This window comes from Sminthopsis crassicaudata, chromosome 1 (assembly GCF_048593235.1).
Source record: "Sminthopsis crassicaudata isolate SCR6 chromosome 1, ASM4859323v1, whole genome shotgun sequence".
NCBI lineage: Eukaryota > Metazoa > Chordata > Mammalia > Dasyuromorphia > Dasyuridae > Sminthopsis > Sminthopsis crassicaudata.
The window spans coordinates 582651446-582667428 of record NC_133617.1 but is presented as its reverse complement, the minus strand read 5'-3'; positions in this window follow the sequence as shown (position 1 = coordinate 582667428).

Below are 15983 nucleotides of genomic sequence, written 5' to 3'. Positions count from 1 at the left end.
GATTCCCGCTCTGACAAAATGAACAAAAAAATTTAAAAGGGCTCTAACCATTGACAGCTTCTGTGTGGAGAGAGATCAGACTTCAAACCCTGAGGAGACTAAAAGCAGACTGTTTCCAGAGGAATCCCCTAAATGGCATATGATCTGCTCCTCAATACACAAAACTCTCATAGAAAAAATCAAAAAGGCTCTCACAAGAGAGCTAGAAGAGAAATGGGAGAAGGAAAGGGAAGCTTGGCAAGAGAGCCTGGAGAAGTTATCCAGAGTGGATAAAGAGATCAAATCATTGAGAAATAAAATTAGCGAATTAGAAAAGGTAAACAACTCCAAGGAAAACAGGATTAGTGAGCTGGAAAAAGAAAACAGCTCTCTAAAAAATAAAATGCATGAAATGGAAAAAAATTCCATAGAAGATAAAAATGCAATTGGACAATTACAAAAAGATATAAAAAAAGTGAGTGAAGAAAATACATCATTGAAAATTAGAATGGAACAAGTAGAAATGAATGACTCAAGGAGAAATCAAGAAGTAGTCAAGCAAAACCAGAAAAACAAAACAATTGAAAAGAATGTCAAGTACCTTATTGGAAAGACAACAGACCTGGAAAACAGATCCAGGAGAGACAATTTGAGAATAATCGGACTCCCTGAAAAATGTGAGGAAAAAAAGAGCCTGGGTACTATTTTCCAGGAAATTCTCAAAGAGAACTGCCCAGACATTTTGGAAACAGAGGGTAAAATAGACAGTGAAAAAATTCATTGATCACCTACTGAAAGGGACCCTAAAATCAAAAGGCAAGAAATATACTGGCCAAGTTTAAGAACCATCAGAAAGGAAAAAATACTGGAAGCTGCTAGAAAAAAGCAATTCAGATATGGAGGAGCCACAATAAAGATAACCCAGGATCTAGCAGCGTCCACATTAAAAGAATGAAGGGCTTGGAACATGATATTCTGAAAGGCTAAGGAACTTGGTATGCAACCAAGAATAACTTACCCAGCAAAAATGAGCATCATTTTCTAGGGAGGAAGATGGACATTTAACAAAATAAATGAATTCCAGCTATTGATGAAAAAACCAGATCTACATAAAATGTTTGATCTTCAAATACAGAACTCAAGAGATTTCTAAAAAGGTAAAAAGAAATCTTGAGAACTATATTTCTGCCATAAAGATATGTAAAGAACACATGTATAATTTGTCATAGAAACTAGAGGTGGAAAGGAAATTATATCATAAAAAAGGGTAAAGTGATGGTACTGCATCTCATGAAGAGGCAAAGGTAACCTATTATATCTGAGAGAAAGAAAGGAGGGGGATGAACACAGTGTGTATCAATATACATATTCGATATATGGTGAAACTTCTTCTATTTCATTGAAAAGTGAGAGGGAAGGAGTAAGCTAAGGGGAAGGGAATACAGAAATTGTGAGAAAAAGGGGTAAAATAGGAAGAGGAACTTTAAGGTGGGGGAGGGATACTAAAAAGGGAAGGCTGTGAAAAGCAAGTGGTGTTCACAAGTTTAATACTGAGTAGGGGGGTAAGAGGGAAGGAAAGGAGAAAAGCATAAGCAGGGGTTAACAGGAAGTCAAGCAATATAGAATTAGTCATTCTAACCATAAATGTGAATGGGGTAAATTCCCTCATAAAGAGGAAGCAGTTAGCAGACTGGATTAAAAGCCAGAATCCTACTATATGTTGTTTACAGGAAACACACCTGAAACAGGGTGATACATTCAAAATAAAAGTAAAAGGATGGAGCAGAATCTACTATGCTTCAGGTGAAGCCAAAAAAGCAGGGGTAGCCATCCTCATCTCAAATCAAGCAAAAACAAAAATTGATCTAATTAAAAGAGATAAGGAAGGGCATTATATCCTGTTAAAGGGTAGCATAGATAATGAAGCAGTATCAATATTAAACATATACACACCAAGTGGTACAGCATCTAAATTCTTAAAAGAGAAATTAAGAGAGCTGCAAAAAGAAATAGACAGCAAAACTATAATAGTGGGAGATCTCAACCTTGCACTCTCAGAATTAGATAAATCAAACCACAAAATAAATAAGAAAGAAGTCAAAGAGGTAAATAGAATACTAGAAAAGTTTGATATGATAGATCTTTGGTGAAAGCTAAATGGAGACAGAAAGGAGTACACTTTCTTCTCAGCAGTTCATGGAACCTATACAAAAATTGATCATATACTAGGACATAAAAACCTCAAAATCAAATGCAGTAAGGCAGAAATAGTAAATGTATCCTTTTCAGACCACAATACAATTAAAATTACATTTAATAAAAAGCCAGGTGAAAATAGACCAAAAAATAATTGGAAACTAAATAATCTTATACTAAAGAATGATTGGGTAAAACAGCAAATCATAGGCATAATTAATAACTTCACCCAAGAAAATGACAATAATGAGACATCATACCAAAATGTGTGGGATACAGCCAAAGCAGTAATAAGGGGAAGTTTTATATCTCTAGAGGCCTACTTGAATAAAATAGAGAAAGAGAGAGTCAACGAATTGGGCTTACAACTAAAATTGCTAGAAAAGGAACAAATTAAAAACCCCCAGACAAACACAAAACTTGAAATTCTAAAAATTAAAGGTGAGATTAATAAAATTGAAAGTAAAAAAAAAATTTGAATTAATTAATAAAACTAGGAGTTGATTCTATGAAAAAACCAACAAAATAGACAAACCCTTAGTAAATCTGATTTAAAAAAGGAAAGAGGAAAAGCAAATTGTTAGTCTCAAAAATAAAAAGGGAGAACTCACCACTAATGAAGAGGAAATTAGAACAATAGTTAGGAGCTACTTTGCTTAACTTTATGCCAATAAATTCGATAACTTAAATGAAATGGAAGAATACCTTCAAAAATATAGCTTGGCCAGATTAACAGAGGAAGAAGTAAATAGTCTAAATAGTCCCATTTCAGAAAAAGAAATAGAGCAAGCTATTAACCAACTCCCTAAGAAAAAATTCCTAGGACCAGATGGATTTACATGTGAATTCTACCAAACATTTAAAGAACAACTAACTCCAATGCTATATAAACTATTTGAAAAAATAGGGATTGAAGGAGTCCTACCAAATTCCTTTTATGACACAGACATGGTACTGATACCTAAACCAGGTAGGCTGAAAATTGAGAAAGAAAATTATAGACCAATCTCCCTAATGAATATTGATGCTAAAATCTTAAATAAAATATTAGCAAAAAGACTACAGAAAATCATCCCCAGGATAATACACTATGACCAAGTGGGATTTATACCAGGAATGCAGGGCTGGTTCAATATTAGGAAAACTATTAGCATAATCGACTATATCAATAACCAAATTAACAAAAACCATATGATCATCTCAGTAGATGCAGAAAAAGCATTTGATAAAATTCAACATCCATTCCTACTAAAAACACTTGAGAGTATAGGAATAAATGGACTATTCCTTAAAATAATAAGGAGCTTATATTTAAAACTGTCAGTAAATATCATATGTAATGGCAATAAACTGGAACCTTTCCCAGTAAGATCAGGAGTGAAACAAGGTTGCCAACTATCACCATTACTATTCAACATTGTACTAGAAATGCTAGCCTCGGCAATAAGAGCCGAGAAAAAGATTCAAGGAATTAGAATAGATAATAAGGACATCAAACTATCACTCTTTGCAGATGACATGATGGTATACTTAGAGAACCCCAAAGACTCTGCTAAAAAGCTATTAGAAATAATTCAGAACTTTAGCAAAGTTGCAGGATACAAAATAAATCCACATAAATCCTCAGAATTTTTATACATTATCAACACAATCCAATAGCAAGAGATACAAAGAGAAATTCCATTCAAAATAACGGTCGATAGTATAAAATATTTGGGAATATATCTACCAAAAGAAAGTCAGGAATTATATGAACAAAATTACGAAACACTTGCCACAAAAATAAAGTCAGATTTAAATAATTGGAAAGACATTCAGTGTTCTTGGATAGGCCGAGCGAATATAATTAAGATGACAATACTCCCTAAACTAATCTATTTCTTTAGTGCTATACCAATCAGACTCTCAAGAAACTATTTTAATGACCTAGAAAAAAATAACAACAAAATTCATATGGAAGAACAAAAGGTCAAGAATTTCAAGGGAACTAATGAAAAAAAAAATCAAATGAAGGTGGTCTAGCTGTACCTGATCTAGAACTATATTATAAAGCAGTAGTCACCAAAACCATCTGGTATTGGCTAAGAAATAGACTAGCTGATCAGTGGAATAGGTTTGGTTCACAGGGCAAGATAGTGAATAAAAATAGCAACCTAGTGTTTGACAAACCCAAAGATCCCAACTTCTGGGATAAGAATTCATTATTTGACAAAAACTGCTGGAAAATTGGATATTAGTTTGGCAGAAACGGAGCATGGACCCACATTTAACACCACATACTAAGATAAGATCAAAATGGGTCCAAGATTTAGGCATAAAGAAGGAGATCATAAATAAATTAGAGGAACATAGGATAGTTTACCTCTCAAACTTGTGGAGAAGGAAGGAATTTGTGTCCAAAGGAGAACTAGAGATCATTATTAATCACAAAATAGAAAATTTTGATTACATCAAATTAAAAAGCTTTTGCACAAACAAAACTAATGCAAACAAGATTAGAAGGGAAGTAACAAATTGGGAAAACATTTTTACGGTTAAAGGTTCTGATAAAGGCCTCATCTCCAAAATATACAGAGAATTGACTTTAATGGGTAAAAAATCAAGCCATTCTCCAATTGATAAATGGATATAAACAGACAATTTTCAGATGATGAAATTGAAACTATTTCTACTCATATGAAAGAGTGTTCCAAATCACTATTGATCAGAGAAATGCAAATTAAGACAATTCTGAGATACCACTACACACATGTCAGATTGGCTAAGATGACAGGAACAAATAATGTTGAATGTTGGAGGGGATGTGGAAAAACTGGGACACTGATGCATTGTTGGTGGAGTTGTGAAAGAATCCAACCATTCTGGAGAGCAATCTGGAATTATGCCCAAAAAGTTATCAAACTGTGCATACCCTTTGATCCAGCAGTGCTACTACTGGGCTTATATCCCAAGGAAATACTAAAAAAGGGAAAGGGATCTGTATGTGCCAAAATGTTTGTGGCAGCCCTTTTTGTAGTGGCTAGAAATTGGAAAATGAACAGATGCCCATCAATTGGAGAATGGTTGGGTAAATTATGGTATATGAATGTTATGGAATATTATTTTTCTGTAAGAAATGACCAACAAGATGAATACAGAAAGACTTGGAGAAACTTACATGAACTGATGCTGAGTGAAACGAGCAGAACTAGGAGATCATTATACACTTCAACAATGATACTGTATGAGGATGTATTCTGATGGAAGTGGATATCTTCAACATAGAGAAGAGCTAATCCAATTCCAATTGATCAATGATGGACAGAATCAGCTACATCCAGAAAAGGAACACTGGGAAATGAGTGTAAACTGTTAGCATTTTTTTTCTCCCCAGGTTATTTTTACCTTCCAAATACAATTCTTCCTTTGCAACAACAACAACAAAATTTGGTTCTGCACATATATATTATACCTAGGATATACTATAATATATTTAATATGTATGGGAATGCCTGCCATCTAGGAGAGGGGGTGGAGGGAAGTAGGGGAAAATTCAGAACAGAAGGGAGTACAAGGGATAATGTTGTAAAAAATGTTATAATTATAAAATTAATAAAAATTTAAATAAATAAATAAAAGAATTAAATCTTCATGAAATTTTTGATACCTTTTAGCATTGCCAAAATTTTCATGATTCCCAATTCAGCTATGATCCCATATGGAGTTGTGACCCACAGTGTAAGAAGTTTGCATTAGAACATGACTTTGTGGTTCTCAACTTTTGAGATATCAACCCATAAGGAGTCACTGAAATTTCTGCATTTTATTTTCCCCCAGCAACAGGTCAAAACAAGTTTTAATATTTATTTTTAAAACTGAATTCTAGATTCTTTCTCTTACCCTTTACCCCCACCTACATTGAGAATATAAGCAATTTGATATAGGTTATTCATATGTAGTAATGCAAAACATTTCCATAATAGTCATGTTGTGAAAGGCAACATAGATATTCCCCCCAAAACCCTCAAGAAAAATAATATTAAAAGAGTATACTTCAGTTTATATTTAGATATCTTCTGAATATTTAGATTTTAGAAAAATGTTTAGATAACATTTTTCATCATAAGTCTTTCAGAATTGTCTTGGATCATTATATTTATGAGAATAGATAAACCATTCATAATTAAACATCTTATAAAAATTTAACAGTATGTTAAATTTACACACTACATTTCACTTTGCATCAGGTCATGTAAATCTTTTAAGTTTTTTTTCTGAGAATATACTGCTTAGTATTTCTTATAGAACAATAGCATTTCATCATAATCACTTACCATAATTTGTCTTGTCATTCCCTAGTTGATGGGCATCTCCTCAATTTCCAGTTCTTTGCTGCTACAAAAAGAGGTTCTATAAATATTTTTGTGCATGTGGGTCCTTCTCCCCCCTTTTTCTTCTCCCCTTTTTTGATTTCTTTGGGATGCAAACCTAGTAGTGGCAGTACCTGATCAAAGAGTATGTATGATTCCATATTCCTTTGACATAGTTCCAAATTGCTCTACAGAATGGCTGAATCAGTTCACAATTCCACCAACAATGTATTGATGACTCATTTTCCCCACATTACCTCCGACATTTATCATTTTCCTTTTCTGTTCTGTTAGCTAATCTAATAGGTGAGAAGCGGTACCTCAGCATTATTTTAATTTGCATTTCTCCACTTAATAGTGAGTTAAAGCATTTTGTGGCTATAGAGAGCTGTGCTTATTTTATCCAAAAACTGTTCATATCTTTTGATCATTTATCATTTGGGGAATGGCTTTTACTTTTTGTAAATTTTACTCAGTTCTCTCTATATTAAGAAATGAGATCTTTATCAGAGAAACTTCTTTAAAAAATTTTTCCCACTTATTATTGCTAACTGTATCCTCCCCACCCCTGATGTATTTTATTCTCTCTCTCCTTTCCCTCCGTACCTCCTCAAAAGTAATTTACTTTTGACTATTCCTTTTCCCAATCTATCCTCCCTTCTCTTATTTCCTTCCTCTCCTACTTTCCTATAATGTAAGCTGGATTTCTATACCCAATTGCGTGTGTATATTATTCCCTCTTTGAGCCAATTCTGATAAGAGTATACTTCACTCCCTCCCTCTCACTCCCTCTTTCCCTTCACTGCTTCTTTTATGTGAGATAATTTATCCCCATTCTACTTTCCCTTTTTTTTTTCCCTAGTATATACCCCTCTAATCCCTTAATTTTTTTTATATATCATCCCTTCATATTCAACTCACACCTGTGCCTACTGTCTCTATATTCTTCTAATTGCCCTAATAATTAGGAAGTTCTTTTGAATTACAAGTATCATCTTCCCATGTAGGAATATAAACAGATTAACCTTTATTAAGTCCCTTATGGTTTCCCTTTGAAAGTCAAATTTTCTGTTCAGCATTTGTCCCTTCCATCAAAAATGCTTGACATTTTTCTATTTCATTGAATGAACATTTTTCCAGTAATTTTCAAACTATCACTGATGTATCTATTTTCCAGCTCAGTTGTTTTTCCAATAAGTTATTTCACAATGTCTTGTTTTTTTATTCTCTAATTTTGTTTTATTGTTTCTTGATTTCTCATAAAGTCATTAGCTCCTATTTTCTCAATTTTAGCTTTTTAGCTACTTTTTCCATTTGGCTAATTATTCTTTTTAAGGCATTCTTCTCCTTATTGGTATTTGTACTTCCTTTACTATTTGACCTAGTCAGTTTTTAAGGTGTTATTTTCTTCAATATTTTTTGTGTATTCTTTACTAAATTGTTGACTCATTTTTCATTATTTTCTTACATCACTCATTTCTTTTCCCATTTTTCCCTTTATCTCTATCACTTGATTTTCAAAATCTTTTCTGACCTCTTCCATGATCTGAGACCAATTTTTTTTTTTTTGGAGGTTTTGGATATAGCAGGCTTGATTTTGTGTTTTGATCCTCCTTGTCACCATGGTAACTTTTTATGGTCAAAATTTTTTTCTGTTATTTGCTGATTTTCCCAATCTATTACTTGACTTTTAATACTTTGTAAAGTAGGGCTCTGCTTCCAGGGTGTTCTGCTTTAGGGGTTTTGTGCAGCTGTTTTCAAAGATACTTCTAGGGACCTGTAAATTTTTAGTTCTTCCAGGGTAATATGATCTAAGAGTGGTGTTTACTACTTACCTGTTTATTGCTTGTTGTCTTGATTCATTCTCTATCTTCTGAACAGAACTTGGTGTGCCTTGATCCTTAATGAGACTCCATATTTCATAAACTCTTTTAGCCAACTCATGATGGGTAGTCCTTTGTTGCGTCATTGGAAACCCATAAGTTAAACCAACCATTTGTAGGAGGGGAAAAAAGAGAAAGTTGTTTGTGGCCTTAGCCTCTTTCTTCTGGTCAAGACATGAGGGAAGAGAGGTTAGCTGTGGGTTTTGGATTGGGATTAGAGCAACTGGAGTGTAAATAGGCAAGCCTTTGAAAAGAAAAGAGAAATGTGAAAATGATTATGTATCTGGGTAAAAATGCATCAGATAAACTTGGTGATATATATTATGTTTGAATAGAAAAATAAACCCTTTTTGTATATACTAAATCTTAATAGTTAATAACCCATGTAGTTATGATTTATACCAACATGGGGAGTATTCACCAATTTCCCACAAGTTGCTTTATCTCTCTCTCTTTTAAATGTTTAAAAATTATCTTTTCTCACTTAACAAACATTTATTTTCTTTTCCTCCCACTCCTCCTTTAAACAACAACAAAAAGGAGGAAAGAAAAGGAAAGGAAAAACCCTTATAACAATGTGCTAGTGAAGCAAAACAAATTGCTATATTGGTTATGTCCAAAAACATATCTTTCATTCTGATGCTTGAGTCTGTCATCTCTCTGTCGGGAGAGAGATAGTGTGTTTCATTGGTTATCTGGAATCATGCTTCATTACTGTCTTGATCAGGATTCTCAAGTCTTTCAAAGTTATTTTTCTTTATAATGTTTTTGTATAAATTATTCTCTTAATTTTACTCACTGTATTATTTCAATTAAGTATTCCTGGGCTTCTCTAAATGTTTTTGTCATTTTTGCATAACGATATTCCATCACAATTATATATCATGATTTTTTCAGCCATTCCTCAAATGATGGACAACTCCCTTAGTTATCTGTTCTTTACCACCACAAAAAGAGTTGCCATAAATATTTTTGTAGACATGGATATGTTTTCTTTTGCTTTAGGTTCACTATAATAATAAAAGGTCTGGTATGTTATATGTGTCTTGTTCACATCAATCTCTGGTCATTCAATTCCTTAATAGTGTTATTTATGCCACTTCTTATAATTCATATTGGTAACTTCTTTCCCCATGTTGCTTTCCTCTCTGCTAGTTGGGTTACCTGAAAATTTGATTCTCCTGATATCATTATACATTACTTGGAGATCACTGAGGTTTTTCCTTTTAAAGACATTAGCTATTTCAGCAGACAACAGCTTAGGACTATTGAAAACCCTGCACACTTTCCTCAGTAATCCATTCTACTCTCCTACCACCAATTATCTCAGTTCTCAGCCTTATTTCATGTACACCTGAAACATTTCAGACAAAGACACTGATTACAACTAGCCAAATAGTTTACATAATATACATCTAGCCTTCATTTAACATGGTGACTAATATTTTCCAGTTTAATTGGAAAACATAGTAAGACTGAATCTCTACAAGCTTATGTTACACTGATAGGAAATGGATATTTGATAGGCACATGGGAATACTGGATTCACTGTAGGTAATTACAGTTTTGAAAGAGGCAATTCACTAAATTATTTATTGCACAAGAATCAAATCTATTTGTAAGAAAAGAGACCCCCTGATTTAAAAACAATTCTGATCTAGACAATGTCTAATTTATTGTTATAATTATTTGGTGTCTGTGGGTACTCATTCCATACTCAGGACTGTCTCATTCAAAAATTTCTAACATAGCAGAAGAACTAGAGAGTATCTTAGAATCTGTTGTAATGAAACTGAACTTCACAGTAAAAAAATCCCTATATGATGAAGACATCTCCAAGGATTCTTTATTCAAAACAAAATACATTACAATAGGGTTCTGAAATAATAAAATAATTGTGACTAACTTTTGAGTGAGGTTATTGTAATGGTATCTGGCCTTCAATATTCTGGATCAATTTATGTCATTTTTGGGAGTTTCCAGAGGCCCCAAACAGTCAATAGACATTCTTTAACACTAACTCATTACCAAAGACTGACCTTAAAATGAGAAAAAATATATTATATACTTAATAGAATCCTCGAGCTAGAAAACACCTCAGATTAACTCCTTCATTTTATAAATTGGGAAACTGAGGTTCAGTGACATTGACTGACTTACTCATAATCACTCAGCAATTAGCAGAAGAGTTAGGACTTAAAATGAATTTTCTTGCTCCTTAATGCACTATTTACTGTAGTATTTTTTTAGACTTTATAACTTGATGTGAGGAACATAATTTAAATGACTTTTAAAATTTTATAACTTTGAAATAAACACTTAATTTGGTTTTATTATAGAATTAAGACTATGGCTAGAACACTATGTCTGGTATCAAAAATATCTGGTTCAAATCCAATTCAGACACTTATGAATTATATGACTCTGGGAAGACATTTCACATCTGTTTGTCACAGTTTTCTTAATTATAAAACAATGATAATAATACCACCCACCTTGAAGAGGGAAAAAATCAAAACAAAACCCTGTTCTCAAAGAGATAGTATCCAAGGAACTATGTATAAATAAACTATAGATGAGATGAATTGGAGATAATCAAAAGCAGGAAGACACTGACATTGAGAGAATCAGGAAAGGCTTTTGAAAAAAGGTAGGACTTTAAAACTGAGACTTGAAAAGAGGCAGGGAATCTAGGAGATGGATATAAGGAGAGAGAAGATCCCAGGCATGGGATGACAGTAAATGGAAATGCCTTGAAGTTGGGAGATGGAATGTCTAATTTAAGGAACAGGAAAGAGTCCAGTGTCACAGGATTGTTGATCATGGGGCTGGGAGAATGGGGTGTAAAGTATAAAAAGACTGAAAGTTAGAAAGAGATCAGGGATTTGTAAGATAAACAAAATTTTATTTTTGAACTTTGAGGTAATAGGAAGCTACTGAATTTTATTGAATGGTTAGGATAGAGGGGGCAAGTAACATGGTCAGACCTGTATTTTAAGAGATCATTTTGGCCATCAAGGGGAGGATGGATTGGAGTGGTAAAGACTAAAAGCAAGCAGATCCACCAGTCAACTACTGCAATAGTCCAGGGGTAAAGTGATAAGGGTCTGCACCAAAGTGGTGACCCCGTCAGAGGAGATAGAAGAGGATATGAGGGAGATGGTATGGAAGTGGAAATGGCAGTTCTTGGTGACTGATTGGAGATGGTACATAAGAGAAACAAAATGAGATATCTAGCAGATTGCAGCACCAAGCTTAGCACATTAGAATTTTGATCAAATATACTTTTATTCTGTTCAGTAGCATCAAAAGGCTTTTTAAAGGAGGCAGAACTGGATGGGACATTGATTTGAAGTCAGGAGACCAAGTCATGACTGCTATTTACTGTTCATGTGTCCTTAATAACAAAATTGCACATTCATCCAGAGACATAATTTAACTAGCCTAGAATAAAATCATATAAGCTCTCCGAGCCTCAGTTATCCTCACTTCTAAAATGGAAGTATTGTACCGTCTTCCTCATTAGGGTTGTTGTCAGAACAACAAAATTTTATAAATTGTAAAGTGCTAAACAAACCCAAGTTACTTCATTCCTGGTTCTGGCAATGATCCAATCATAGGCTTGTTTAACCCTCATCACTTTTAAGTTAAGAATATGTTATCTCTGTGTTTACTTGTCAGGATTGCTCTGAGGATCAAATGAGAGGGCATACAAGAAAATAATATAAACTGCTAAGTGTGTATAGTGAATAGATGGCCAGCCTTCGAGGCAGGAAGAAATACACTCAAGCTCTGTCTGTATTACATATTAGTTCTGGGTCCACATACAGACTGCCCAACTTGTCAGTGATGCCAGACAACTATTTAAATTACCTGTTCTCATCTATTTGCATTAGTAGAGGGAGCTGCCATATTGGAAGGTCATCATACTAGTGGAATTGCAAGTTCAGGTCAAAAAGGGGTGTGTGTGCCTACATATGTGTGTGTGTGTGTGTGTGTGTGTGTGTGTGTGTGTGTGTGTGTGTGTGTGTATGAAAAAACTATTCAAAAAGGTTAAGAGTTTAGAAAACAATTGCTATTCTTTATCCGATCATCATGAACTAGCCAAGATATTTGCCTCAAAAATGATATATACATACAAGTATCCTCCTCTCATTTAATAACCCATAATGGCTCTGTTACTTATTCTGAATCTTTTTCTTTTTGTTTTTTTTCTCAATAATATTTTATTTTCCCAAATGTAACATTTATTTTTGAAAGACTTTGTGTTTCAATTTTTTTTCTTCCTTTTCTTTATCTTTCCCTTCCTCAAGACAACAAGCAATCTGATATAGTTTAAATATGTGCAATCCTTTTAAACACATTTCCAAATTTGTTGTGTTGTGCAAGAAAAATCAGGCAAAAAGGGGAAAAATCATGAGAAAGAAAAAGCAAACAAAAAAGAGTGAAAACACAATCCTTCTAATCACACTCAGTCTTTATAATTCTCTCTCTGTATGCAGATGGAATTTTCCTTCCAAAGTCTATTAGAATTGTCTTCATTCACCACCCAAATCTCTTTTAAAAGTCATTTATACTATAGTAGTATAATGAGCATGGGCCACTATGACAGCATATTAAAATGTTGGACTTTGTATCAGGAAGAGTTAGATTAAAATCCCAACTTAGATACTTATCAGCTATGTAGTATTTGGACAAATAATTTCACATGTCTCAACGTTTATATTCTCACTGTGAAAGGAGGAGTTTGGACTTAAATGTCTCTTCTAGCTCCAAATTTATGACCCTATGATTCTAGTAGAAAGAATGAAGACTGAGGAGTCAGGAAACCACGCTTCTAGTCCCAGTTCTCCCTTTTACTACCTTTATAATCTTAGGTAAGGTCATCTAACTTATCTGGGTCTCAGTTTCATCATCTATAAAATGGTAATAATAAAATCCGCTCCATTTATCTTATAAGACTGTGACAATCCAATGAGACAATGTGTGTGAAAATACTTTGAAAAATTAAAAAATCCCTTAATAAATATAAAGTATTTGAAGATAGAAAAATCTGGATTCAAGATTCACATCTGACATAAAATGGCCCTGGGCAAAACATTTAAGCCCCAAGTGTCCTATAAGTCTCTCTAACTCCATGTTTTAAAGGAACTTCTGAACGGCATTGGTAGAGGGAATTTTCTGCTATGGTTCTTCTATTGAATGTTCCCCCATATCAATAAAATCATGGTTCTGAATCAAAAACAAACAAACAAGTAAAAAAAAAAAACCCTAGAAAGTAGTATTTACTTAGAAAGATGTCAAATCCTACATATTATGACTGAAAAGTTTTAAAGTGCTATATATGTGTGAGATACTAATAGGGTGTGTGTTTCTTAAAATGTAACTTATCATGTTCAAAAAGGAAATGTATATATATGTGTACACACATATACACATGTATTTATATCTATAATTAAATATTAATGGACATTTTGAAAGTCAAATGTTGTTACTTTTAGATTACACTTAAGAATGGTACCACTTGTAGGGATATGCTGGTAAATATTTAACAAAGAAGGAAGGATAGGGAATGTACCCACAACCCACTTTTAAATTTAATCTGCATTATTTGCATTTCCTTTTTCATTTTCTTAAATCCAATAATCACAAAATAAATCAAGCACTTATTTCTAAATTTGCTGAAATTTTTAAGATGTAAATTCTCATTCTGAAAATTTTAAATTGACAAGCAAGTAAGAGCTGGCTCCAGCACACTCTGGCCAGGTAGAAGCTGAACATTTTGGATCCTTCATTATTTCTGTATCTCTCAAAAATAAATAGCCCTCTAGAGCCTTAAAAAAAGATCTCTTAGTCATCATTTCATATTTTCATTGGTGGCATTCAATATTAAACTAAAGTGGAAATAGAGTAAGAGTTAAGTAGAGGGATAGAATGAGTAAATGAATGAATGAATGAATGAATGAATGAATGAAAAAATATTAAATGCCCACATATAGGGCTAAGTAAGAGAATACAAATACAAAAATGAGACAATCCTTACCTAGGATTTGGGATAGGGGAGAGGAAACAAAATAATGGTATCTAGGAAAGGAAATTTCGGTCTAGAAAGTCAGAGGCATGATATGTAGAGTCATAGGGTCAGAGAATGGATTACTGTTCTAAAAAAAGAGGGCAGTACTGAAGGTAGGGAGGCAAAAAATAAATGGAATAAGTGGAAGGCAAGATTCTTGGGATGAATGACTAAACGGGATGTTCAAAATAGGTTATTCTAGGGCCAGTTGCATACATTGAGCTAACATTAATACACACTTATCAAACAATGTAGCTCAGCCTTAGGGTGAGAGTTTTAAAGTTGAATCACTTAACTTCCCAAAAGCTAAGAGCAGGATTTCTGGACAGTTCCATCAGGAGTGAAGAGATAACAGCAAGGAAGTATGTAAGATATCTGCAGAGAAGTTTGTAAGACATCAGGAGTCCAAAATTAGATGGGATGGGAAGCAGGTCCTTAAAGTCTCAGATATATCTAGATTTATATAGTTATAGAGGGCAGACATATAAATATAGATGTATATAAATACCATGTAGATATAGATTTGTTTAGATAAGTCTAAATATATGAACATCTATCTATCTATCTATAAATATGCATACATACATACATACACATATATAAAATTCACTGATCCCAGGTTTAGAACACTTGGAAAGAATTTTTAAATGTTTTTTAGCTCTATGATTTTATGATTAGGGAGTCAGAGAGATGTAATTTACCAAAAAACCACAATCTGAGGAGTCAGGACAACACATTTCTTCCATGGGACCTGGAATGAATCATCTAACTTGTATTCCAGTGTTCTCAGCTGTTAAAGAAAGGGATTGAATGAAATGATCTCTGAAGTCCTTTCCAACACTAATGTTCTGTGATTAATAAGGGATCAAAGAACAAAGACCAGAGAAAGGAGACATGACTAGTATACTGTCGTCATAACAGATCACAGTTGAGTTATTCTGTGAAACAAGCTTATTCCCTGAAATCCCGATAACATTTTCTCTGATTCCTCAGGACTCACTTCTTTGTCTTTGTACCTTTTGTAATAGATGTCTTAAGGATTCCTGCATCCCACCCAAGTGCAAGCAAAAATGTTTGTAGCACCCTTTTTTGTAGTGGTAAGGAACTGGAAATTGAGTGAATGTTCATCAGTTGGAGAATGGCTAAGTAATTTATGGTGTATGAATGATAAGGAATATTATTTTTCTAGATAAGAAATGATAGCAGGATGATTTCAGAAAAGCATGGAAAGACTTGAATGAATTGCTGTAGAACCAAGAGAATATTGTACACAGTAACAACAAGATTATGTGATGATCAACTGTGATGGACTTGACTCTTTTCAACCATGAAGTGATTCAAGGCAATGCCAATAAACTTATGATGGAAAGAGCCATCCACACCCAGAGAGAGAACTATGGAGACTAAATGTGAATCAAAGCATAGCATTTTCGCTTTTTTTTAGTTGTCTATTTGCTTGGATTTTTTCTCCTATTTTTTCTTACTTTCACCTTTTGATATGAT